Here is a 27,631-nt window from a genome sequence, read left to right on the forward strand (position 1 = left end):
TGCCATCCATTAAACTAAAAGTCCACGGAAGTGGCACGTAGAAATCCTGTCACGGGACATGTGATATACTGCCGGAAAGCTCGCAATTTGTACTATATGGAAATGCATGGAAGTTCCCAGCGCAGGATTTCTAAATGTGCATTTCGCCCTGTACATTGAAACCATGTGGAAGCTGCCATCCATAATCTTAAACTAAAAGTCAACGGAAGTGGCACGTAGAAATCCTGTCCAGGGACATGTGATATACTGCCAGAAAGCTCGCAATTTGTACTATACGAAAATGCATGGAAGTTCCCGGACAGGATTTGTAAATGTGCACTTCGCCCTGTACACTGTAACCATGTGGAAGCTGCCATCCATAATCTTAAACTAAAAGTCCACGGAAGTGGCACGTAGAAATCCTGCGCTGGGACATGTGATATATTGCCGGAAAGCTCGCAATTTGTACTATACGAAAATGCATGGAAGTTCCCAGCGCAGGATTTGTAAATGTGCACTTCGCCCTGTACACTGTAACCATGTGGAAGCTGCCATCCATAATCTTAAACTAAAAGTCCACGGAAGTGGCACGTAGAAGTGAGGCCCCAGCACATGTGATATATTGCCAGGAAGGTCGGAATTTGTACTTTACGAAAATTCAAGATTGAAGATTCAAAAGGTTTATTCGTCACGTACACAGTTGTACACATACAATATGTAGTGGAATGTAACCCTGGTCACTCTGAGCAGCTGTGCATGATAAGAGAGTAACATAATATAGAAAAAATAAGAAAAATAATAAAATAAAAAATATACGAAATGTTCAGCTGTACATAATCTATACATAAGTGATAGGTAAGAGGTATATAAGTGCAATGTGCAAGAGGCCTGAGGTATGTGCCAATGATTTGGACAGGGTGAAGCAGTACCTAGAGGCATTGAGTATTGTCCTGATTTAGGAGCATTATGACCTGGGGGAAAAAGCTCTTCCTTAACCTTTCCGTTCTGTGGTGTGTTTCCCAAGACCATAGTTCGAACGAACGTTCGCAAACACTGTCCTTAAGTTGCGTATTTCAAACAACTCACGAGCTGTAGTTAGAAGCTTAGTCCCGGGTAAATACGTCAGCGATGGTGGAAAATGCATTCTAAGAAGGGTATAGTCACCGTGTAAGTAAGAAATTTAATAATCTTTCATAACTAATAGGGAATAACTTAGCTCTATGATCACATATAATGTGAAGTTGTCTGAAAATGTAGTTTGAAACGTAATTGTTGTGTGGGTCTCTGGTCGGTACGGTAACTGTCGGTAGTGAGCAATAGGGACACCTTGCTGGGTGATGCGGGAAGAATCCTCTGTGTGACCCATCTGTACGTTGACGTCGAAATTCAACTCACCAGTGGCACTTGCACTCTCATCTAGCACATATTGTATGTTCTAGTCACTCTTTGGCTTCTTCTCATGTTTAGAAACATGTGTGAACAGTTTTGAGTCATTGTGTTTACAGTTTTTTCCAATTGCTAACACACTAAAATTTAATGTAAAGCTCAACTGCAAAAACTGACACTCAGAGAGCAAAATCTCTCCTCACATTTGTTATATTCAAAACACAAATCACACCTTTGAACACAATAAGCAATTAACTTGACTTCTTTTGCATTAGAGTGCACACACGTTCCTACAGAAAACACAGGAATCTGACACCAAGACACTTTTAGCCATTTCCAAACACACCCATTCAGAAAGCCACACCCATGTACCCTTAGGCTAACACAAACATCACCTGGTCAAGCACCTGACTGCTTATTAGTTAACTCAGCAATCAGAATGTGAGAACTATAAAACTCCACAGATTTACCAACACTAAAGAACAATGGAAGCCGGAGGGAGAGGAAGAGACGTTAGAGGTAGAGGACGCGTAAGAGGTGGAGGAAGAGGTAGTGGTAGGGGTCCACACAGAGGTGAAAGAAGACAAAGACAAAGAAGACAAGCACTTTCCAATGAAATTCGGGCAACATTACAGTTTTTTACAATCGCTATGACAGTTTTTTCAAAACATTTAACAAGTTTCCTAAACTCTTAACACGGTTAGCACAACATCCATCTTTGCAGGCTATACAATTAACACATTTCTTGTTGCTTTGATACAAAATGCATACAGTTACAGTTTTTACCAATTGCTTAAACACTATTGACAGATGCTAAAACCAAAGGAACCCAACTTGAAGTTGTTGTGGCTGTTCCTTAAACAAAGTGTAACCATACCTTAAACAAAAGTGCTGCTTTGCACTTTGGTTGCAATTCTGCAAAACACTAGCTCCTTTCTACAACACACTTGCTCCTGCTCACAACACACTATTTCATACATAAGACACTTTGTTCAAAAATGAAATCTCGCAGTACCATTGGGAAAACACATCTATTCAAAATACAAAACACAGTCTGTCATTGAAAACAATTAGACACACACCTGAAAACATTTACTAACAAAACTGAACACCAATCAGTCAGCTACAAAAAGGCCTTAGCTAAGCCATTTTGGAGAACTTGCCAGCATGGAGGGAGGGAGAGCTAGAGGCAGAGGCAGAGGAAGAGGAGGACGTGGACGAAGAGGCCGTGCAAGGACCATCATTTCTGATGACATTAGGGCAACTTTGGTGGACCATGTCATAAACCATGGTCTGACTATGAGGGAAGCTGGACAGAGAGTCCACCCCAATCTTAGCCGTTTCACGGTCGCATCCATCATAAGGACATTCCGACAGGAAAACAGGTATGTCTTCAATTCCTCTACTACAGTAATGTAGCTTGAGTATTTACAGTACTGTCTCATCTTACATGTATATGTTACGTACATGTACTGTTACACCAGTACTGTACTGAAGGGTGGCTCCTTGTTTTGTGAAACATATAATCATGACTTGAGATGTTTTACAGTACTGTAATACAAGTACAGTAAATACAGTAAAATACAGTTTGTACAGTACTGAAAAATAGAAGAAAACAATTACAAATTCTGGTTGCATTTTTTCTACAGAATGATTAGAAGACCTACTGGCGGTGGACGTCAACGCCTATTTACTGAACAACAAGAACTTGTATTAGTGGACATGGTCAGGGCAAATAATGCGATCCGTCTCCACCAGCTACAGAGTCACATAATTGCAGATAGACAGGTTTTTGGCAATATAAATACAGTAAGCATTACCACCATTAGACGCATCTTGAAAAAGCACCATATTACAATGAAACAACTGTACAGGGTTCCATTTCAAAGGAACAATGCCAGAGTGAAGGAACTTCGACGTGAATACGTACAGGTAAGTGTTTCAGTCCTCTACATTTACAATACAAAAGAGGAGCAGTCAAATAGCTGAGTCTGTACCATTGGATCAGTACCACATTGACACTGTATATTCAGAAAGCTAAACAGGCCCCTGTGTGATGAGGTGGTTCAATTCTGTATGTGTATCAGTGTAGTTGTGTACTTTGAGTAATGCCATCCATACAGTACTGTACAGTACAGTAATATGTACTTTTTCTTGCAGAGAATGCTCGCCATGGATGGAGCTGCTCAGCCTCATGAGTGTATTTACATCGATGAGGCTGGATTCAATCTGACGAAAAACAGACGACGGGGGCGTAATCTTATTGGCCAAAGGGCAATTGTGCACGTCCCTGGGCAACGTGGAGGAAATATTACATTGTGCGCTGCCATTAGCCTTCAAGGGCTACTGCACCATCATGCCAAATTGGGGCCCTATAATACACAGGAAATACTCACATTTCTTGATGGTCTTCATGACATAGTCATACAGAATAGACCAGAGCAGCCCAGGTTTGTTGTTGTGTGGGATAATGTTAGTTTCCACCGGGCTGCTCTGGTCCAAGACTGGTTTACTAATCATGAAGGATTTGAAGTGGTGTACTTGCCCCCTTACTCCCCATTTTTGAATCCTATAGAGGAGTTTTTTTCAGCATGGAGATGGCGCGTATATGACCGCCAACCCCACGCCCGAATGCCACTTTTACAAGCAATGGAACAGGCCTGCGGAGATATTGAAATCAGGTCAATTCAGGGATGGATTAGACACACAAGGGGATTTTTTCCCCGATGTTTAGCCAGAGAAAATATTGCTTGCGATGTGGACGAGGTCCTGTGGCCCGACCCTGACAGACGGCAGGATCCATACATGTAACTTCTTTTGTGTGAAGTTCAGTTTGTTTTATTTTTGCTTTAACTGAATTTCCTGTCATATAAATTTCACTACTGTAATGTAATTGCAGTATTTTGATTTCAGTATTTTATTTTTGGAATTATGTGAAACATTTGGAATTGTAACTGAATAAAAACAGTAAAAGTGAAAGACTGCAGTGTTTTATATAAAGTAGACTAGTGTGTTGCCGCTGATATGAGAGTGTATTGACATGTGGAAGTGGGCATCATTTAGTCATCAAAGTGAGGTTTTGACAAAGGATTGTTCAGTTTTGATGGCAGAGTTTGTATTTGGCATAGATGTGAATGGTTTATTTCCCAGTGTTTTTCCTTACTTCCTTGTGTGTAGAGTTTTGGCACCATGAGCCAAGTTTTGCAAAATGTGTTCAAGCAATGGACAAAAACTGTAACACCAATTTAAAAAACTTGAACTTCTTCTACACACAAGCTCAACCAAGACCAAAACAATGTAATTTTACAGTCAAATTTACAAATGCTTTAACACTGTATGTCAGAACAGATAACATCATGTTCTAAACATAACTTATATAGGCTAAAGTCAAAGTGAACAGCTGTTCATATTGTGAATTGAAACACAAATATATTCCCTGTATTTTATTCCATTGCCAATGAGAACTATACAAAGTTCCTTTTGAAAGGAACAGTGAGCGCATCAAAGAACTCCGTCACCAATACGTCCAGGTAAGGTTATGCAATACAGTCATTACTGTACTATACACAGTGTGTTTTGCAGTAAACTACTCTAGAAATCTGGAATGCATTAGTACATACAGTAGATATACAGTACAGCACAGCATTTACATGCACTGTGTGTAATTACTTTCAGAGAGTCATGGAGTTGGAGGCCAATCAAGTCCCACATGAAATTATCTATGTTGACGAGGCTGCCTTCAACTTGGCGAAAAGGCGTCGCCGTGGGAGAAACATAATAGGCCAAAGGGCCACAGTTACTGTGCCGGGCCAGAGAAGAGCCAACATCACCATGTGCGCCGCAATCTCCAACAACGGTGCACTCCAGCATAAATGTCAGATTGGCTCCTACAACACCGACCGCCTTCTCCTGTTTTTAGAAGACCTGCACGAAAGACTGGTGCCAGAGGTAGAAAGGGGACAGGTGGGAGACCACTTGCCAATATATGTTATCACATGGGACAATGTGGCATTCCACCATTCCCGTGCAGTCACAACCTGGTTTGACGCCCATTCAAGGATGATGTCCCATTTCCTTGCCCCTTACTCCCCTTTCCTCAACCCCATTGAGGAGTTTTTCTCAGCCTGGAGATGGAAGGTTTTTGACCATCGTCCATATGACCAAATGTCCCTCCTGGATGCAATGGATGCTGCATGCCAAGACATCACAGCTGAACACTGCCAGGGGTGGATAAGGCATGCCAAAAGATTCTTCCCACGATGCCTTGCCAGAGAAGATATCAGGTGTGATGTGGATGAGAACATGTGGCCAAATGCAGAAGACCAGGCAGAATAGAAGATTACTTTGTTTTTTTTTAATTATAATTTCTGTTTGTATATCTTGCAGTAATGTCCTTTTGCAAATAAAGTCTGTACTGCAGCAGTTCTGTGTCTGTATTTTTTTTTTACATAAACTGTACATTTTATGAAGCTACTCTGAGATGGTCATTCACTTTTTTTGTATTGAATTTCTGCAGCAAAAGAAACAAAATGCATGCATTTACTAAACCCAACAAAACAAAAATGTAGAAAAAGTACAAATATAAGGGCAGACCTGACATAAAATAATGCAGTTTCTGTAATTTCAGCTGATGATAGTGTTTTTTTTGTCAATGTGTTATGATTGACTAAATGTTCCTGTTGGAAGAGAACATGTGTTACTGTTTTGAATAATTATTTGATTTTAAAACATGTTTGCAGTGTTTTGCTAGACATAGTGTACTGTGGTAGTTTATTATTGTATTTTGAAAATTAGTTTTGGGGTTTAGTTTACAATGTGTGATTTTGAGCATGAAATTAACCATTTTGCCAGTTGTGTGTTTTAGGTGTGATGGTGCGTTAAGAGTTTAGGAAACTTGTTAAATGTTTTGAAAAAACTGTCATAGCGATTGTAAAAAACTGTAGTCGACCATGTTATAAATCATGGATTGAGAATGAGAGGCTGGACAGAGAGTCCAACCCAACCTGAGTCGATTTACATCCGTACATTTCGGCTTGAGAACAGGTATGATCTGTAACACCCACTCTGTATATATACAGCAATTCAAAGTATCTATGTATATTGTATATACAGTAGGATAGTACTGCATTCTATATTTACAGTATACGTGTACTGTATGTGTTCTTTACTTGTACAATACTACTGCATAATCTTCATTATAAACAATAGAGGCTGCATACCAATATATACATTGATGTCTTCTACAGTATAAGGACTGAGAGACAAGTAGGACATGGTGGAAGAGGTCGGATGTTCACAGAGGCACAGGAGGTAGAGATCATAAACATGGTTTTGGCCAATAATGCCATAAGACTTAGGGAAATTCAAAGCCACATCGTGAGGGACGACACAGTTTTTGGCAACATTAGTCAAGCTGCCTTGTCTACCCTCGCTCGTGTTCTCCAGCGACACCAGGTACGAATGAAACAGATATACCGGGTGCCTTTTGAGAGGAACTCCTAAAGAGTCAAAGAACTGAGGCACAATTACGTGCAGGTAACTATTAGACTACAGGACACTACATATAATGCTGCATTTCTACAGTACTAAACATGAACATAAACCACTGCTTATGTAATCTTTTTTGTTTTCAGACAGTGCTGGAAATGGATTCAAATGTGATCCCACATGAGTTCATTTTTATTGATGAGGCTGGCTTCAACCTTCCCAGAACCAGAAGAAGGGGAAGAAACCTAATAGGTCACAGAGCTATTGTGAATGTTCCTGGCGTACGTGGGGGAAACATCACAATGTGTGCTGCTATCACAGGACATGGAGTTCTACACCACCATGCCATTCTTGGTCCATACAACACAGGGTTGATCCTGACATTTCTGGACAGATTGAGAGACATCGTAGAACAGGCAAACCACACAGATGATGAAGGGCAACAGCACAGATATGTTGTAGTGTGGGACAATGTGGCTTTTCATCGTGCAGCCATGGTGCAAAATTGGTTTGCCAACAACCCACATTTTATAGTGCTTTACCTTCCCCCTTATTCTCCATTTCTGAACCCAATAGAAGAGTTCTTTTCAGCATGGCGTTGGAAGGTCTATGATCATCAACCCCATGTGCGTGAGGGGCTTCTACAAGCAATGGAGGAGGCATGTGAGGAAGTTGACGTAGGAGCCATCCAGGGATGGATAAGACACTCCCGACGCTTCTTTCCTCGCTGTCTAGCGAGGGAAGATGTCGCATGTGAAGTGGATGAGGTGCTGTGGCCAGATCCACTGAGAAGACATGACGCTGCATAAATCTTGTTTCGTTTTTCATTTGTTTTTTCACTTGCACGTTTCTCATTCTGTTTTCAAAGGTTTAGAATTTGTTGAATTGTACAGTAATATGGATTTTGTTGGTTTTTCTGTTGCAAATTGTAGCTAAATAAATGATTTGTTGGAACCGAATTTATTTCTGCACATATGTCTCTGTGTCCAATTCTCAGCATTTGCAGTTCTGACAGTCCCTAAAGAGATAAAAGTGTTTTGGATTTTACATAGTGGTGTTTGGTTGGTTGGAGGAAAAATTTAGGCATGGGAAAGAAATGTTTACTATTTGGGGCAAAAGTTTGGTTTTCATAAGTGTTTATATAGTTTTGACTGGAGAGCTTCATTTTGCAGGATATGTGAGGTGTTTTGCTCTTTGGGTGAGGTGTTTTGTGAATTGTGCTAAATGATTTGCAAAAATGAGCCTTGTTGTCAAAATTGTGCTTTAGCAATTGGAAAAAACTGTAAACACAACTAACACACTGTTTTCATCATTTACACACTACCACTCAAAATTGAAAACACATGTGTCCAATCAGTGAACTCAATTAGTAAACAGTATATTAGCCTAGTCAAATGCAAATGGCATGAGTGGATCCAACAATGGAGCAACACAATAGAAGAGGAAGAGGAGTCCAAGTCCGTATCAGAGGTGGTGGGCAAGGGCGAAGACCAAGAAGAAGATCTGTAATTTCAAATGACATTCGAGCAACTGTCATAGATCATGTTCTGGTGCATGGCATGACTATGAGGGAGGCAGGGCAACGTGTACAACCAAACCTAAGCAGGTTCTCAGTGGCTACTATAATCCGGACCTTCAGAGAAGAAAACAGGTAAAAAGTATACTTGTCTCAGTAAGAGGACAGTGAAAAATATTTTCTCCATGGTACTGTAAGTGTTTGAAAACACTTACTGAATAAAATATATATGCATGTATATATGTATACTTCTAACTAAATGTTTTTTTTTTAGAATTGAAAGACGGCCACATGAGGGTGGAAGAACACGCATGTTCTCACAACACCAGGAGACACTTATTGTGGATATGGTCCGTCAAAATAATGCAATTCGACTGCGTGAAATACAGCAACGGATTATAGAAGACAACATACATTTTGAGAGAATAATTAGTGTGAGTCTGTCAACAATTGACCGTGTCCTGCAACGCAACAGGATAAGGATGAAACAAGTTTATCGGGTACCATTTGAGCGAAACTGTGAGAGAGTGAAAGAGCAACGATGTCAATATGTGCAAGTAAGTAAACTTTTACAGTAAACTCAGTACTAGAATGTATCCTGTATTGTCTGGGAAGCAGCACATGTATACATCATATTGTGTCATTTACAGAACTAAATGTAGTTTGTTTTCACTGTGTACAGAGAATCTTTGAGCTTGACTCAATGGTTAGGCCTCATGAATACATCTTTGTGGATGAAGCTGGATTCAATCTAGCAAAAAGGAGAAGAAGAGGTCGCAACATCAGAGGTCAACGTGCCATTATTGAACTGCCTGGCCAGCGTGGTGGAAATGTAACTATCTGTGCTGCCATCAGCAGCTATGGGGTTCTCCACAGTCATGTTACTGTTGGGCCATACAACACCAAAGTTCTACTAACATTCCTGGATGGCCTACGGGATGCTTTGCTTGAGCAGAGAGATCGCGAGCAGACAGAGCATCCCATGTATGTTATCATTTGGGACAATGTGAGCTTTCACCGTGGTCAAAGAATTCGGGATTGGTTTCACAATGAGCAGCATTTTATGAATGTGTTTCTTCCACCATACTCTCCTTTTTTAAACCCTATTGAGGAGTTTTTCTCGGCATGGAGATGGAAAGTATATGACCGAAACCCTTACACACAGGAAAATCTGCTTCAAGCAATGAATGGAGCATGTGGTGACATTGGAGTGGAATCTTGCCAGGGCTGGATTCGGCATGCTAAAGGATTCTTTCCCCATTGCCTTGCAAGGGAGAACATAGCATGTGACGTGGATGAAGTCCTGTGGCCTGACCCAGCACAGAGGCGTGATGCTGAGGCAGAATAATTTTTCTGAATATGCGGTAAAAATATATAACTTTTTTTTTATGTAAAACTTTTTTTGCTGCAGTTCTTTTTTGTTTATATGTGTGCTTTTTTGTTTAAATGTACAAGGATAAATGAATGAATAAATAAATATTATTCTCCCGCTATCCCACAGTGTTTTGTACTAATTTATGTAGTGTGTAATCGTTGCTAAGTTGTGTTTGCACATTGGCTGGTTTTGTGTGGTTTTTGACAGTAGTGCTTGATTTTGAGTAAAGTTAAAATAGTTTTGGGTCAAATGTTTGGTTTTGCAAGACAAGTCGAAGGTTTTGTGAGTGTAGCTTGAATTTTAGAGTTTGTGTTTAGTGTTTTGAGACAAAGAGATGAGATTTTAGGAAATGTGTTTTAGCAATTCAGAAAAACTGTAATGACATAAGAATACCACTGAGTGAGATAGGTAGATATATAGATAGAATGAGAGATGGAGAGACAGGAAGAGATAGATAAAGAGAGAGAGGGGGATATAGATAGAGAGAGATAGTGATGGATAGATAGATAAAGTGAGATAGATAAAAGAGATAGAGGGAGAGAGTTAGATAGATACAGATATAGAGGGAGAGACAGAGAGAGGGAGATAGAGGTAGAAATAGAGGAAGATATAGGGATAGATTGATAGGGAGAGAGTGATAAAACAGAGAGATAGATACAGGGTAGGTAAATAGAAAGAGAGAGATAGTGAAAGAGATAGGTAAAGATAGAGGAATAGATAGAGACAGAGGCAAAGTGAGGGAGAGATAGATGGTCAGTGAGGAGTGTGTGTGTGTGTGTGTGTGAGAAAGAGAGACAGAGAGAGGTGTATGTGTTTGTGTTTAGGGGAACTTACATCTGCAAGAATAATGAGTCCTGAGACATCTTCGGAAAAGTCAGACAGAAGAAGATGGATGACCTGATAGGACAGCTCGACATCATCATCATGCTGACAAAGAACTTCCTTCATCCTTGCATTTGTCGGTTTAGTCTTGAACATTTCCACAATCGCTTTGCCACACTCTTCCATGGCAAGTTCAAGGCTGCGCAGCACAGGAATATCAGTAAGAAGCTCAAAGTGGGAGTACAGTCCTTTCTGACTGAACAAGTACGGCCACTTGGTTTTTAAAGATGCAATGGTTGGTGTAGGTACAACATTGATGTGGGACCGCTGCAGGTAGAAAGTAGAATCCATTAGCTTCTTTACCTCTGGTCTCTCAGCACCAGCTGTGCCATCCCGACTGTAGATCCCTTCCAGTTGTTGACGCTTGGTCTCCATTGTGTCCTCAGTCTCTTCTGCAGGGAGGCTGGGCTGGAATCTTGTACATCCGTATATGTCAGTAGGCCCTCTCTTTTGTCCATGGCTAGCTGAACGGTGCTGATGAAAACTGCTTGCACGGTTCAGATTTTCGATTCGATTTTTCACTTGAATCAGCAAAGATGTATATCCACCATCTAGAAGCTCTCCATTGTCTCGCTGATCGGCAAAACTTCCTGGGTACTGGTGAACAATGTTCCGGCAAACTACAAGGCACTGCGCTCGTGTTGGATTCAGCTCATACTTCCTCATTTCATCGGATATTATCCTGACCATCTGCCGTCGTGCACCTGGTGAAGGTCTCTTACAAGATGACATGGCAGTGCGAATCTCCGCAGGCATAACGTCCCATGGCACCTTAAAAGACTCTGGCCATGATTTCCTTACAGGCTGGGAGGCAGACGGGCTGTCCTCACTTCCAGATAGACTGATGATTGATAGACAGTTGCTGCTGACTTCAGTGGTAGAGGATGGGACGATTTCAAGATTTACTGTGATCACTTTACTCTCTAAAAATGACAAAAAATATGAGATGGGTCATGTGAACTTAATTGAAGGCATCAACAAAATATAACAACTGCAGAATCCTCTCCTCCCCCAGAAAATCAATCCAGATCCAAATCCCAGTAATGTTTTTAAATTGTGAAATATACATTGGTTATGAACTTCTGCAAGCCATGATGTAATGGAATAGTACTGTAACTTAAAAAGCAAGCTTACCTATTTGTAATACTTCCAAAAGTTGTCGTCGTCTAACAAGAGGCAGTAAGTCTGCAAAGTCATCCTCTTTTACATATCTGAGTTCTTGTGTTGATGTAAAGCCGCCAGCATTTACAATTCTATCAATTATAGTGTTGTGGATAGATTCTGGAATATTCGGCAGTGCCCTTGGCACAATCTCCATCATTTTATCCAGAAAATTAGGCATTGATGTATACTGAGAAGAAAGAAAATGACAATTACTGTCATATCAGACAATGTGTACTCTTGTAACATCAGAGAAAAAATGTCTTACAGTCCATTAGGATTCAACCAATGTACGAGCTATTGAGAGAAAATAGAAGTTGTCCGTCATTTAAGGAAAGGTTGGTAAACATGCTACAGTACATAATTTTGGGGTGTTGATTATTAGTAATGCATTGGCAATGGGAGAGAGGCAAAATATTCAAAACAGCAACCAAAAATGACAGTAAAATAGCCTGTCTACCAATAAGAGAGATAGAAATTCCATCAATAACATCTATTGAACAGCTTCAGATTCTCCTGGCAAGGCCTGTGGGACTCTTTGCTCCAGCATCGTGGCTGTACACTGAAAGAAAGGAATGATGTGGTACAATTACTGCCATGTCAGAGAATGTGTATGCTGGTAAAGGATAATAATCAATAAGGTCATCTTGCTTAACACAGCAGTAACAACCATGCACTGGAGTAAAGCCATAAATACCGACATCATGAAGAAACACAGTCATTGGCAATCAGAGTATTGTGAGGGCCAAAATCATAGTTTGAAACAGATTCCCTGATGTAGTCATTGAAGTCCTCAAGTTTGTCACTTCCTGGGTTAACCTCACATGGTTTGTCATTAGCATCATTGCTGAGATATTTAAACCGATTAATTCTTCGATTTAATTCAAGGTATGTAAACTGTTTGTCTACCTTGACCAGATGCTGAATATACAATGAGAGGTCAGCGGACACAATGCCTTCAAACAAATCATGTCCAATACATGGTGGCAATCCAGGTTGACATACATGAAAATAGGATAACTCATTGAACAAGGAGTCAAATTTGATACCTCCACTATGGGCTAACCCCCCTTCAATTCTCTGCACATGTTCTCTGTATGACTGTACTGTGCGAGTAGCGGCCCTACTGAGTGGATCTGCATGGAATTTCTCTCTCTCCATTTCACAATATCTGCAGAAATGGACACTTGTGCTGAAATTCTCAAAGAATCCGCCAATGTTATGTGACCCCAAGTTGTCTCCACAAATAGCATGCAGTATTCCTTTACAGACTTGTCCATCTGGTAACACTATACCACTTTTCTCAAGTTCTTTCAGATCTTTAACCAAGCGACCCAGGACTAAATCCTGGCCAAAATGTTTGAAGTCTTTCTCTTTGCAAAGAAGAACTAATTGCATTTGATCAGTGTTTGATCGATTGTATGGTAAAAGGTCTGCCAGAGAAAGATACACAGCAAGTACTTTGTGCTTTTTTTTCCCTGACCCAAGTGGGTTTACCACCTCGAAAGCATCTTGATATAAGATCAAGCCTAACGACCCATCTTTTTTAAGTGTTGTTTGTTACATTCTCCCCATCCCACACATCCTGAAAACCATTGTCAGTTTCTGTATGGCCATGAACTTTTTTGTACTGCTCAAATACAGACTGACTCTGAAAAAGAGCATTGAGTGTTTGGTCTATTGGGACATAATGGGCAAAGCTGTCCTTGCCAGCTTCATTTTGTCCCAGGCATATTGGAACAGGTTCAACATAATTAAATTGACTCTTGAAAACAGTCTTTCTCCGTAGATCTGTTTTTAATGTGTGTGTATTGTGAGTTCGGAAAAGATCTTCTGCTCTCAGATCATCAATTAGAGCCCTAATTGAATCATTTGAAATCCCCATCTGACGTAACTTCTCATCCAATTTAGAAAATAACTGAGACTGGCTGAGATCATGTATTGCCTGCATATCTTCAATGATTGTCTGAATGGTGGAGGCCGGAAGCAGTAACTTTGCCTGTAGCTTAAGATAAAACAGAGCAAGATTCCTTAAAAAAAGTGAATCTTCAATATTTTCTGGGCTAAACTCCAAATGGTCTGCATTGTCAGCAGCATCAATCTCCACATCACACTGCGAAACACTGTCTCCATGAGGACCACTAGATCCACTTACACCAGCCAGACTGATAACAGAATCCATTAAATTGCCCTCTTCACTTCTTTTATGTTTTCTTGACAAATGAGATGTAAATGTAGAAACCACAGTAAATGTTTTATCACATTGCTTGAAGGGACAAACAATAGTTCGTCCTTCTTTGATGTGCACCTTAAGATGAGAATAAAACTCAGTCAAGGAATCACATTTGGCACGGCAGGAGGAAACATGACACGTAAGATCCACTAGCCTAATCGATCTTGGCTGAACAATACTATCCTTATGATGTCTGTAAATATGTCCCTTCAGACCAGCACATTTTTAAAATGTCCTTTGGCAATTAGGCATACAGCACTGCAGTACTAAATTGGGTATGTTGCTGTGAATTTTTATGTGCCTCGCATAGGCCACAGCGGTGGCTGACTGTTGTCCACAATTTTGGCAAGAAAACATTATGCAAACCAATTAGACTTATTGATAGATTAGCAGTAAATTGCTAGATTAAAGCAAGTAAGAAACCATTCAAATTAACACCTGGTTCTGAGATATAAATCCTGGGATATCATCTTGAACAGCAGTGTGATCAGGGGTGGTACCCTGCATCTGCATCTGTAATAAAAAAAAAAAACAAATGTAAACATTGATCTACAACTCAATGATAATCAAAACAGAAAAAAAAAATAAAAAAAAAATAATAATAATAATTTGGGTGCACTATGCCAATGCAATTAAAAGAGAATAGCTGTTCACATAGCTAGATACTGCACTAGCCCGATCAGTAGTAGATGTTTTTGCTGGATTGATAGGCTAAAACCTGCACATAAAATAGTCACACCAGCATGTCTGGTAGCCCAAACTGCTATAATCCATCAAAGACGAGCAGCTGACATGAATTCATCAAATTTGATACTGTATTTATACAGTCTTTGACCAACTATCTAGCATCATAAACAGCTATCAGTAAATAGATTTATGTTAGCTGTTTGATTTTCAGGATGAATCTGCTTTAACCAAACGTGCACATGGCAAGAATGCCACACAAACTTGACAACGGGAATGCTACTTAAACGTTATAGGCCTAACGTTAGCCTATTGTTTATATATTTAGATCGTATACATAAATGGACATTAAAATAAGCGCATTGTTTCTAAAAATTAATGGACAAACTATCGAAATGTTGCTAGCTTGAATCACCTTGGCTCATTAGCAGTTATTCATGTGGTATAAGTCCGTGGCGTTTAGTATAACATTACATCAACATCACTGATAGATGTTAAAACTATGCATGACTTTCAAAAAACTCTTTAATCTCACCGAATTATTGTGATTTTGGTCGATGTAACCACCGCGATCTTCCGACGTGGATCTCCGTGTTCGTTGCTTGCAGGTTCAAATGCCGCCTTCTACGCTCCTTCCCAGAATGCAAAAAAAATACTGTATGAACATGTTATTTCAGATAGTGGCGCCAAATAGACCTTTTTCACGAAAACCGGAAATACGTAATCGTAGGGTAAACTTAGTTCCGGTCAAGCGTCAATGCATTAGAAAACCCGGGATCAGAGAAAATTCAGCATAGAATATATACAACCTGTCACGCCCCGCTCCGTCCGCTCCCGATGTGTGCCACGCCCACCTCATTACCTCCTGTTTCGCCCTAATTGTTCCCACCTGTAGCTCGTTCTCTGTTACCTAGTCTTGTGTATTTAGTCCGAGTCTCAGTCTGTATTCCCCAGATCTGTCATCGTTGTATGGTCCGTCGTTGTCTGCACCTGTCCTTTTGCCTCCAATAAAACCCTTCACCGGACCTTTTGGCTTCGTTCGCCTGCTTCCGTGCTCGCGTTCACCTCCGAAGCTGACAGAATGACAGATCTCCCGGAAAGCATGAAGCAGCAGTCCGAGCACCACCGGCTCGGACTGCTGCAGGACTTCATGTACTGGCATGCCCAGCCCGAGGTACAGGAGGACCCGCTAGCCCTGGAGCTGGCTAGCCGGGGCCGGGACATGCTCCGGAAGGAGCGCCCGCCGGGGCAGGAGTACCCGTGGCCCCGCCTGAGGCCGCCGCTCTGCCCGCGGCCCCGCCTGAGGCCGCCGCTCTGCCTGCGGCCACACCCGAGGCTCCGGCTGCCCCGCCTGTTGCCTCTTTGGAGGCCAAGACACTTGTCTGCCCAGACTCGACCTCCCTCCTGACTCCTTCTCCCTTACCCCGGCCAGACCGACACCGCCCAGGACCCCGCCTGTCGGTGTCCCGTAAGGGACGGGGACACAGGCGTCGGGCCTGGGTCCCGCCCGCCATGCCCCCTGGCTCGCCCGTTCGGCCCCTAGCTGTGGCTCGGTGGCTGCCTGCGGGTCCTGCGCCTCGGGGTCGGCGGTCGCCGCCGGGTCCCCCCCTGGTCCCTGGGTGCCGGTCCTCGGTCCCGCCTCCGGCTCCCGGTCGGCCGCCTCCGGGCCCCCCTGCTCCGGCTTGGCGTCGGACGGCGCCTTCGCCGGCTTCGGCTGCGCCTCCGCCTGCCGCGGCTTCCCCCTCCTGCCTGCCTTCCCTGGTGTTCCCTCCTGCTCCCCTCCGTCACTCCCTCGTCCCGTCCCCTTGGTCCCTGGGTGGTCCCCTCCTGCTCCCTTCTCCCTCTCCCCTGCGGCCCCTCCGGCCGCTGCCCGTCGCCCGCCTGGGCCTTTTCGTGCTCCCCTTGTTCCTCCTCCCTTTCCGTTCGTCCCGCCTGTCTCTCCCTCTGGTCCCTTTGTTCCTCCTTTTGGCACCCCTGGCCCTTTCGTGTCGCCTGTGGGTGTTCCCCCTGTGTCTCCCTTCTGGGTCTGTCTCTCCGCCTTCCCTGTCCTCTGTCAGGTCTTGTCCTTCTTTTCGTCCCTGTTCGTGTTTTGCGTCTCCGTCCTGTTCCCTGGGTTTGGTTGACGTTCTGTTTTGTCTTTCAGGTCCTGTTCCCTCGTCCCGTCCGTCGCCTCCTCTCGGGCACGCCCGGTGGGCGCGCCTTTGGGGGGGGGTTATGTCACGCCCCGCTCCGTCCGCTCCCGATGTGTGCCACGCCCACCTCATTACCTCCTGTTTCGCCCTAATTGTTCCCACCTGTAGCTCGTTCTCTGTTACCTAGTCTTGTGTATTTAGTCCGAGTCTCAGTCTGTATTCCCCAGATCTGTCATCGTTGTATGGTCCGTCGTTGTCTGCACCTGTCCTTTTGCCTCCAATAAAACCCTTCACCGGACCTTTTGGCTTCGTTCGCCTGCTTCCGTGCTCGCGTTCACCTCCGAAGCTGACACAACCTACTGTATCTGACAAATTTGCCCAAATTTACATTTGCGGATGTTGCTAAACTCGTGGAGGAAATCTCCGTCACGAGAAAGAGCAAACTTGATAAAGGCTACAAATTTTTCCACGAAGAATTTGTCCATAAGTATCAAGGTAACTGTTACTGAATTCAGAATTGCTCACCACATGTAATTTTTAAAGGAAAGACATTAACGGCTTTTGTTAATGTTCAAAGGTAGAAAAACTTTAGATGTATTTGTTAATAGGCAAACAAAAATGTTATTTTAAATGAGTATAAATATATATACCTTAACGTTAGACGCAAGATGAACACCCTACACACGCACACAGAAAAGCCCGGACATTTGCACAAATGCACAACCAAGAGTGGGGCTTTACAGTTTGATAATCAAACTAAATCAAAAAACACTTAAAATGTATAAGGATCGCTTTGTTGTAGCGAAATTTTTAAATAGTGTGAGCGTGATGTAAATCATTTAGGCAACAAGAATTGAGTAGCTGTAGGAACTAGTGAGCAAAATTTAGCAACAAGCATCAAAAAAACATTTTAGCTGTGTTTTGTTAATTTTAAAGAAGTTGGCCCCGTTTTTTCTAATTACATTTATTAGCTATAGGAACTAGTGCCCGGTATATTAGACTAGTGCCATGTTTCAAATAAACCCCTTAACCATAGCGTTTTTAAAGTAATGAAGCACTTTTCGGCAAATGTGTTATTTTAAATAAAACACTCTAAGCACATCGACGGAACTCAGAGCCGCTATCAATGGATCTTCGCGTTTGGTGAAATACTTTTTGTATTTTACAATGAAATAAAACTGTTAAGCTGATTACGGCTTTCTCTCGTTTTTAAAAACTTGGGCTAAAATATTTGTGCTTGTTTCGCATTTGCTCTTTTTGACAGTGTTTCGCTCGGGCATGCCTCTAGTTGCTTAAAAGCTTGGGCCTTGTGTCATTTATGCTTAAAATACGGTGTTTGCTTCTGTCTGAGGTGAAGTGTCTGCTGCAGACGTAAGTGCTCCCCTTTTTAACTGTGAAGTTTGGTCCTTCATCCCACCGGATAGCCTGAATCCATTTACGTCGAACTTCACCATTAACAGGGAAGGAATGAAAAGATAGATGTGACTGCTTTTGGGCATTACAAGAACAGCCCGGTACACTGCAAGAAGAAGAGGTCGCTGCATGCGCTATTTGTTTTACACCGGCGGAAGTAAAGATACCCTACGATTACGTACTTCTGGTCAAAAATGCGGAAGTTGTGAAAAAGGTCTATAAAGTGGCGCCTACCAGCGTGCTGCGTGTCATACGGAAATTTACACGGTGTTCAGAAATAACAGGGGAGACACACAGACACATACACACACACACACATTGGGAGCGCAGTTCCTCAACTAAATGTATAGGCCGTCTCGCGTAAAATCCGGAGTGTATGGTATGGTTGCATTAATAAAAGGGTATTACACCCACGATAACAAAACACATTTGCGTATGCGCAGAAAACACCGCAAACTTTCTTATTTCTGACTATGCAAGATTATTCTTGATAACATTTGCAATAGAGAAATTAGGTGTTTAATTTCTCTAATCTTCATTCAGTAAATGCATACAATATTTAGTTTGTTAGTAATGGATTGCACCGTCAACTATTGATTGAATCAGTCGAAATGAAAAAAACGAAATGAAATTGCTAACTTCTCCACTGATAAATAATAACTTTTTTATAATAAGCATAAAATTGCATATCAGCATTTATCTCCATAACGTTACATACCAGACCATCTAACTCTATCCGACATCTTGAATTTTCGATTTTGCGGTTAAATAACAAAAATGAGGTGTTATTTAACAATGTGGTGTTAAATAACAAAAATGAGGTGTTATTTAACATATATGTACTAAAATTAACAGTAAGGCGCAGTTATTAAAAATAACAGGTTAATCATGTTGAAATTTGGGTGTAAATTAACAGAAACATTTAACAGTGTAACTGACCAAAAACAGTATGACAAGGTTGTCAAAGCAATCCCACAGTCTATAATTCAGCTGTCCTTCTGCTTATGTCAAAATAATATAAAACCGCAGCTTCCTGAGCTTTTGGTAGTTGGACATTCTCTCACTGGTTTGAAGTTGACTAACACCACAATTCGAAGAGCTTTTGTCAAGGAGTTATATCCTCTCCCTTCAAATAAAATCTCAATCCGGCAATATTTCTCCAGGGAGGATACTGAAAAATTAAGATCAAAATTCTTAAAGTTTCCTATTGCACCAAAAGCAAAGGAGGTCCATTTTAAAATTATTAATGGGGTTTACCCTTCTGGGGAATTCTTAAGGCAGCGCTTTGCTGTAGATCAAAATAGTTGCTCCTTTTGTAAGGAGGACATCGAAAAAACATGTTCTATGAATGCAGATTTGCATGTGCTTTTTGGGACAACTTATATCGTTGGTTGTCTCCTAAATGTAATGTAGTTTCTAAATTTTCCATAGGAAATGTGATGTTTGGCATGCTGTTGAAAAATCGATTACATGACTTGGTTATCAATACAATTATTATTCTTGGAAAAAATTTTCTACATAACAATAGATTTTTGAAAACACAACCGACCTTCCATGTTTTCCATAAGGATTTATGCCATTATTTCACGTCATTGAAATTGATGCGGGGGAAAAATGCTGTGAGAATCCGCAATTTGGTAGAGGACCTCGAGCTTAATAAGAACCCCTAGTACTCCCCCCTTTATTACTGTTAATTTCATTTGTCATTTGTAATTCCTTTTTTTTTTTTTTTTACTTGTATATGTAATCATATGCAGCTGCTTGTTCAATGTCTGGTGTGTCTACTCAAATTTTTCTGAAATTGTACTATGCCTTTTATGTCTGTTAAAAAGGCTTGAATAAAAAAAAAAAAGTCGAACGCACCCAATAACCGGACTGGGGAAACAAACTGAAACGCGGACTTAATACAGAGGACTAATGACAACATGATACAGAGGACTAATGACAACAACCAGAAACAGCTGATCACATGGGGATCCCACACGAGGTTAACGAGGGGGCGTGGCACACGGAAGGAGTGGACGATCGGGGCAGGACAGGGGTAATGTTGGGATTTTGCTGCATTCCATTTGTCTCAGGATCCGATTTTCGGATTCCGATATTACGTCACATCCGCTAAAAACGCGGGAAAACCGAGTCGGATACCTTCCATTTGCCAAAGAAGTAGCAATACCATGGACCCATATGAAAAAACAAGATTTTTTGCTTAGCCGGACAACTTGTCGGATTTAAGGTACCTCAGCTTAAATGGCCTTTATCTTCGTTCACTTACAATTAGCCCGAACTACCTTAAATCCGACTAATCATGAAATCCAATTCTAGACCGGTTAATTGGTAGCCATTGTTAGTAGGGCTGGGCAATATCAAATCGCGATTAAATCGCGCATGCGCAATAATCACTAGGGCTTCAGATGACAGGCGCAACATTTGGTGGTGCGCCAGCTTTTCTGTGCTATACGGACATTTATTTACGCCCACAATATAAGCAGCTTAGTATGGCTAAATTATTAATGAAGCTTTGTATCAGAGCATGTGAGCGGAGTGGAGCTCACGAGGCTGTTGGCTCCGCCCGCTTCTCCGCTCTAATTCCCACTAAGCCGCTCCGCTCAACACCGATCCTCACTCCACTAAAATTTCCTCCCGCTCCAGTCATATCGCTTCACGCTCGCTCCAATTTAAAAGAGGGACAAATATTCTGCATGCCTAACAAATGTCACCTTTGCCTTATATCATAAAGAAAGAAACCGAAGCCTTATATCATAAAGAAATATGAGCAATGGTAACATTGCCACTCAGAAAATATTTATTTTTAAGCAACATATAGGCAACAACGGAAAGGTTTTGCAATGGCATTCCACACAAAAATAGGCTTAACAATAAAGGAATCAGTGGGCTTAATAGCCTAAAGAATATACAGGCTAAGCATCCACGTTTTAAATTCCTCAATTTTTTTCTGTTGATGCTGCTGCTGCGTCTCTATAAAATAAAATTTCACTGACAGCGTTACGTGAAATTTAAAAAATCCTATTAGACCTACTTTGAATGACAAAACAAATTTATTTGATTACCAATATTTACTTATAGGCTTTTATACTTTAATTTACTTTATAGACTTGATGTGCTACAACCATATAAAACTTGCTCAGACAGCTCTTAATCTAGGGTTCAGTGTCAGCAATCTGACTATTGCCGGTGAATACCAGGAGTAATCCTACTCTGTTTTGCGTGTGACGTCAATCTTCATTCAGCCTGTTTTGGAAATTTAAACATAAGTGGGCGCTGGGGTAAGTCTAACACTAGACATAAACTCACTGGTATTTCGGGGTATAGCTCATGTGCCTGAAACAGTTCGCTATGTGAGGAGGGCCGCAATATTGCAGCAGAAAAACTTTTTTTTTTTTTTTTCTCCCTCCTCCACCCCCCCTCTGCGGAGGACTACTTTATTTGTATTTTTTTTTTATTTTTATTTTTTATTTTTTTTAATTTAATTTTTTTTATTTTTTTATTATTTTATTATTTTTTTTTTTGGTTCCTCAAAAGAAGGAGAGGGAGGGGGGGAGGGAACAAAGGAGAAGAAGAGAGAGAGAGGGATAGAGAGGAAAAGAAAAAAGGAGAGAAAAGGAAAAAAAAAAAACAAAACAGATAATCTGCTTCCATGTCTGCTGAAAAGAGAAAGACAACATACAACACCTGTACTAACCACAACAACCATCAAACGTTAAATGTTATTGAACAGTACACACAACCCGCATTACAACACATGCCCAGAAGCAACAGCCGGTCAAGACAGTGTGTGTCCGTGAGCAGGTGTCTGTGAGCACCTGTGTGCACACCTGTGTGTGTCAGCGCGCTGGTGTTCCTAAGGTTTCTCCATGTAACTGTCTAGTAGTGTGTGTGGGGAGCCACAGCCCCGCCCACCCAGGACATGAAGCCGACATGGAGGAGACCCAGGCCCCAGACATCCAGAGGCCCCTCAGGGCACGGGAACACCAGGAGGACCACCGCAGGGACGATTGCAGCCCCCACCCAGAAAAAGGCAGAGGAGCGCTCCGGAGGGGGGCCATCCGGCAGCCACATCGCAGGAGCCCCAGGGGGCCGTGGCGGCGAGCACGCAGGCCCCGCCGGCAGCCGGCCACACCAGGGCAGACCGGACCCCGGGCCCAGAGGACCAAGGAACCCCCCACCCCCCAGCTGGGACCCGACAGAGCCGGAAGGACCAGGCCCCGACAGGCAACCGCCGAGAGTGAGTCAGCACACACCAGAGCATCCAGCCCCGGACATCGAGAACCACCAACGCATCGGCAGCCGGGGGCCCCATCCACCAGCAGGGAGTGTGGTGGGGGGCAATAGAGCCTGAGATGTTATTTCAGGTGGAGTCTAAGACCCAACCTGACACCTGCGTAAAGACAAACAGGCGCACACATACACAAGCATACGTTCCCACCCTCATGCACACATAAACAAATATTCACCCATTCGCCCAACATAAAGACACACAGAAATGAACGCCGTACACACACTCACACTCCCCATATATACTCTATACTCCGAGATCCAGGCACCACCGCCCCCAGAGGGGCAATCTGTCACCAGACCTCGGAGATGGATCCCTTTTTTCCTCTGGCATGGGGACAAGAAGACCACCCCGGACTCCACCGCAGCCGAGAAGCACCAGCCCAGACCCCGACCGGACGGCCAGCCCCCCCCAGCCCCCGGCTCCAGATGGCGAACAGAGAACGGGGGTGTGAAAAGACCCCATGCTTCCCTCCGCCCGCTCATATGTGGTGTTGGTGCGTGTTGTTCTAAAGTGCTTTAAAACAGGGGAAGGGCATGGTGCTAACCACCCTCTGCCAATCAGCAGCTGGTGTCAGCTCGGCCCCTCCCCAGAACCCTCAATGTCTATGTGCAACTTAAAATTGAGAAGTGGGCACTGGCACCAGAGGTAAGGCTGAATGAACAAACCGACCTCTGGATGCCATTCCGTGTGCCCACCCCCAAGGCCCTAAATGTATGTGTCATGAGAGAGTAAGTAATGAGAGTGTCTAAGTTGTGATGTGTGATTGAGATACAGGTGGTCACGGGGGGACAGAGGAGGAATACCTCCCCTGCATCCCAGCGACGCACCTGCACCTCAGAGCCCTACGTGTGTGTTGGGGTGACAGAGCGGGAGGAGGGAAGCATTTAGGGATGGGGAGGAAAGGATCGGGGGGGGCAGAGGACCCCCCCTTCTGGAGCCAGCTCCCCCGCTGACCCCCATAAGCACCTCCGTTCTCCTGAAATTCACCCAGGGCGGGAGGGCCCAGGTCTATCCAATCCGGGGCCCAGAGCAGCGGCACCGCCGGGCACCGTAGAGCCCGGGGCAGCCAACCAGACCCCATCACAGAGGAAAAACTACACCCACCCCACCATTCAGTCAACTCCCAAACTACATAAGACAATAGACACCCAGGTTGGGTCCATTCTCCTACTCTATTGGATTCCCCCCCACCCCCGCAGAGAGGATAACCCTAAGGCAGGGACCACCTGCGGACAGATGGTAACAACCTCCCCGCCAGCTAAAGAGGCCCCCAGCCCCTCCGACGCGCCGAAGGCCCCCGCGCCGGGGCCGGGCCCCAGTGCACGCGCCAACCCACACCCCGGCGATACACCCACCAGGACCCAAGCCCCCCCAGCCCAGCCGGAACCCCAGCCCGGAGGCAGAGCGCCCCCAGAACCCCAAGCCCGCCCCGGACCCACCCAGGAGCAGCACGGCCGCCAGGCCGGCAACCTACGTCCGCCGGCACAGGCTACCCCAGCAGCGCTGCATGCAGCCGCCAGAAAGACGCCACCCAAGAGCCACCAAAGCCCCATCCAGGCCATGACCGCAGTCCCAGCGCCGAACCCCCCCCAGAAACCCCCCCCCCCCAAGGGAACCCCCAGACGCCCCAAGCCCACATGCCCCCCCCCCCACACCAACCACAAAAACCGAAGCAGGACAAACCTGCGACCCCCCACCGCCACTAGGTAATGGAGCTGATCAAAGGAGCCCAGAGAGATTGGTCTAATGTGGTGGCAGAAGCTGTATCAAGACTAATATGGTCCAGCAAACTCTCTCTCTATTGGTTGATATTAAGGTTATTTTTATTTTTCCAGTTCATGAGGACAGTCTTCTTAGCAATGCATAAAGCGGTGAAAGCCATGTGGGTTGTGTTAATCTCTGTAGTGACACCATCTAGGTCGCCCAACAAGCAGACTGAAGGAGAGGCTGGAATGGTACATTTCAGACACTTTGATAAGTCCTCACAAATCCTGCGCCAGAACATCTGAGCAGGTGGACAAAACCAAAGAGCGTGGATGTAATTGTCAGGTGTATCCCCTTGACAGTGTGAGCAGTTGTTAGAAGACGTAAAACCCATCCTGAACATCCGATGCCCTGTATAGTGCACTCTATGCAGGATTTTGTATTGTATTAATTGTAAATTGGGACTTCTAATCAGTTCAAAGGTTTTTAAACATGTCTTAGACCAGAAATTGTGGTCCCAGCTGATTGATAGATCTGCCTCCCATTTTGCTATAGGAAGGGATATAGATCCATCCATTTTGGAAAGTGTCCTGTATATTTTAGACAATAATTTGGGGGTTTTGAGATTAAGGAATTCTGCCACACTTGGTGGTATTTGTAATTTGATTTGATTAGACTTGAATTTCCTTTTTACTATAGATCTAACTTGTTGATATTCTAAAAATCTATTCTCGTTAATCCCATGTCTTTTAACTAATAAGTCAAAGGGGATAAAGTCTATTTCTTCGAATATATGTTCCAAGTATTTAATACCTTTACAACTCCAATCCAGGAAATTTATCATATTATTGTTTAGTAGAAGGTCTGGGTTGTTCCAGATGGGAGTACGTTTGCATGGGATTAATGAAGACTCAGTCGTTTTTAGAAACTCCCACCATGCTGTCAGAGAAGAGCTGATACTGATGCTTTTGAAGCATTCGTGTCGTTTAATGTTTAAGCTAATGAATGGTAGATCCGATATCTCTATGTTATTGCATAGTGCCTGTTCTACGTCTAGCCAAGGTTCATCTAAGAGGGTATGTTTTAGCCACCCTGAGATGTTTTGAAGCCTGTTAGCTAAGAAGTAGTGGTGAAAGTTAGGCAGATCTAGTCCTCCTTTGTCCTTGGTCCTTTGCAGCGTTTTTAAGCTAATACGCGGTGGTTTATCTTTCCAAAGGAATTTAGAGATGGCGGAGTCCAGAGATCTAAACCAGTCAGGTGATGGTTTGCTCGGGATCATTGCGAATAAATAATTAATTCTTGGCAGCACCATCATTTTTATAGAGGCGACCCGTCCCATGAGTGATATGGGTAGGGACTTCCATCTAGCCAGATCATCCTCTACCTTCTTTAAAAGTGGGATGTGGTTTAATTTAGTTAAATCTGCCAGCTTTGGTGAAACATTAATACCTAAATATTTGATATCTCCAGATTGCAGTGGAGTGGAGGAAGAATTCTGAAAGGAGCAGTTAATTGGAAGAGCTGTGGATTTTAACCAGTTTATCGAATAATCTGAGACTCTTGAGAAAGAGTTAATTAATGTAATTACCTCAGAGAGAGAGGTTTGTGAATGTTGGAGAAAGAGTAACACATCATCCGCATAAAGACTGACCTTATGTTCCACATTCTTGCATTTGATGCCTTTAATCACTATAGCCTGTCTAATTGCTGCTGCTAGTGGTTCAATAAAAATTGCAAACAGTGAGGGGGAGAGAGGGCATCCCTGCCTGGTGCCCCTCTTGAGACAGAAGCTAGAGGATGTTTGGTCATTTGTCCTAACACATGCTGTTGGGGAACTATATAATATTTTTAACCAGTTTATGAAAGAGGTTCCAAAACCAAATTTGTGTAATGTTGCAAATAAAAAACTCCAACTGACTCTATCGAATGCTTTTTCTGCATCTAGAGACAATATTGTGATTTGAAGGTTTTTATTGCACGAATAGTCTATCAGATTGAGTAATCTACGTGTGTTTCTTGATGAGTGCCTCCCTTTTATGAAACCAGCAGAAAAACTGATCTGAATCTATTTTTAAGTCTGCCACCAAACAAGATTCTACGAGAATACACTGCTGTGACAGAAATTGTTTTATACAGTGGCTGGGGAATTTATACTGTTACCCTATTCAACACCATCATGGTTAAAAGGTTAAATAAAGGCAGTACCCTGTCATGCTACAACCATATAAAACTTGCTCACGTTTTGCTCTGGCTTCCGCCTGTTCGCGTACACTGTAAAAAAAAATCTACTGTAAAATAACAGTCAAAAGTCTGCCAGGTCCTGAAGTCCAATAGTGCTGATGTATATTTGCATAGCACTCCTGCTGCTAGACTTTTGACTTTTTTTTACAGTATATATTTTTTTTACAGTGTGTGGCAGCCTCATTGCTTTTAGATCACAAGTTGGGACAGAAGGACAAATCAAATCAATTTGCTCATTTAATATTTAAATTTTTTATTAGGCTTGATTTTAGAAACCCATATTTAGAAACCCATCACAACTGAAAATGGAATGCCACAGATATTACTCTGTCCCATGTATTATTAGGTATGTGGCGGCCCAGAGAAACAGCTCTTAAGCTAGGGGCTAGTGTCAGCAATCAAACTATAGCCGGTGAATGCCAGGAGTAATCTACTCTGTTTTGGGTGTGATGCAAATCTTCATCCAGCCTGTTTAGGAAATTTAAATGGGAAACAGAAATTTAACACTAGACATGTACTTACTGATCTTTCAAAGTGTATATAGCTGAGGTACCCAAAATAACTTGCTACAAGTGGAATGCCACATAAAAAAAATTATCATACATCCCTATCCTTATCCGAGAACAAACATACAAAAATCCACTTCTAGAGCAGCAGTTGTTTTGCCCCAAGGCTGTGGAATTTATACTGTTGCCCTATTCAACACCATCAGTGGCGGATTGGCCATCTGGCAATTCTGGCAAATGCCAGAAGGGCCGGACCATTTTTTAAATGTGGGCCGGGCAGTTTTTTTTTTTTTTTTTTTTTTTTTTTTTTTTTTTATATGTATTGTTTTTACATGCAGGCAGCTTTTATCTCTTGCAAGATGTGAATATTATGATGATGATGATGATGATGATGATAATAATAGTAATAATAATTATAATAATAAATGTTAAGCATTTGGCCCAATCGGCGACAGCCGGCTGGTTTCGAGATGGGCCGACCCAATCCGACCCAATCAGAGGTTACGCGGACGTAATCAAAATCTGGCAAGAATGTCAAACAGTAAGTGCAACACAAGCTAATTGTCAGAGATGGACCGTAAAAAAAGGAAAGGCGGTGCCGAAAAGCTCAGAGAAAGCAAGAAAAAGGCTCTAAA

At 42.8% G+C, this 27,631-nt stretch overlaps 1 long non-coding RNA gene across 1 annotated transcript; it reads right to left on the reverse strand.

The window, feature by feature from the left end:
• Positions 1–10,229: 10,229 nt before the first annotated feature.
• Positions 10,230–14,536, reverse strand: LOC140588898 (uncharacterized). The gene is made up of 4 exons (XR_011990145.1): positions 14,458–14,536; positions 14,064–14,094; positions 10,929–11,089; positions 10,230–10,764 (listed from the first exon to the last, which is right to left on the reverse strand). It is a non-coding gene; the product is annotated as an uncharacterized lncRNA (long non-coding RNA).
• Between the last annotated feature and the right edge of the window lie 13,095 nt (positions 14,537–27,631).

Source organism: Paramormyrops kingsleyae, chromosome 4 (assembly GCF_048594095.1).
Source record: "Paramormyrops kingsleyae isolate MSU_618 chromosome 4, PKINGS_0.4, whole genome shotgun sequence".
In the NCBI taxonomy this organism is placed as follows: domain Eukaryota; kingdom Metazoa; phylum Chordata; class Actinopteri; order Osteoglossiformes; family Mormyridae; genus Paramormyrops; species Paramormyrops kingsleyae.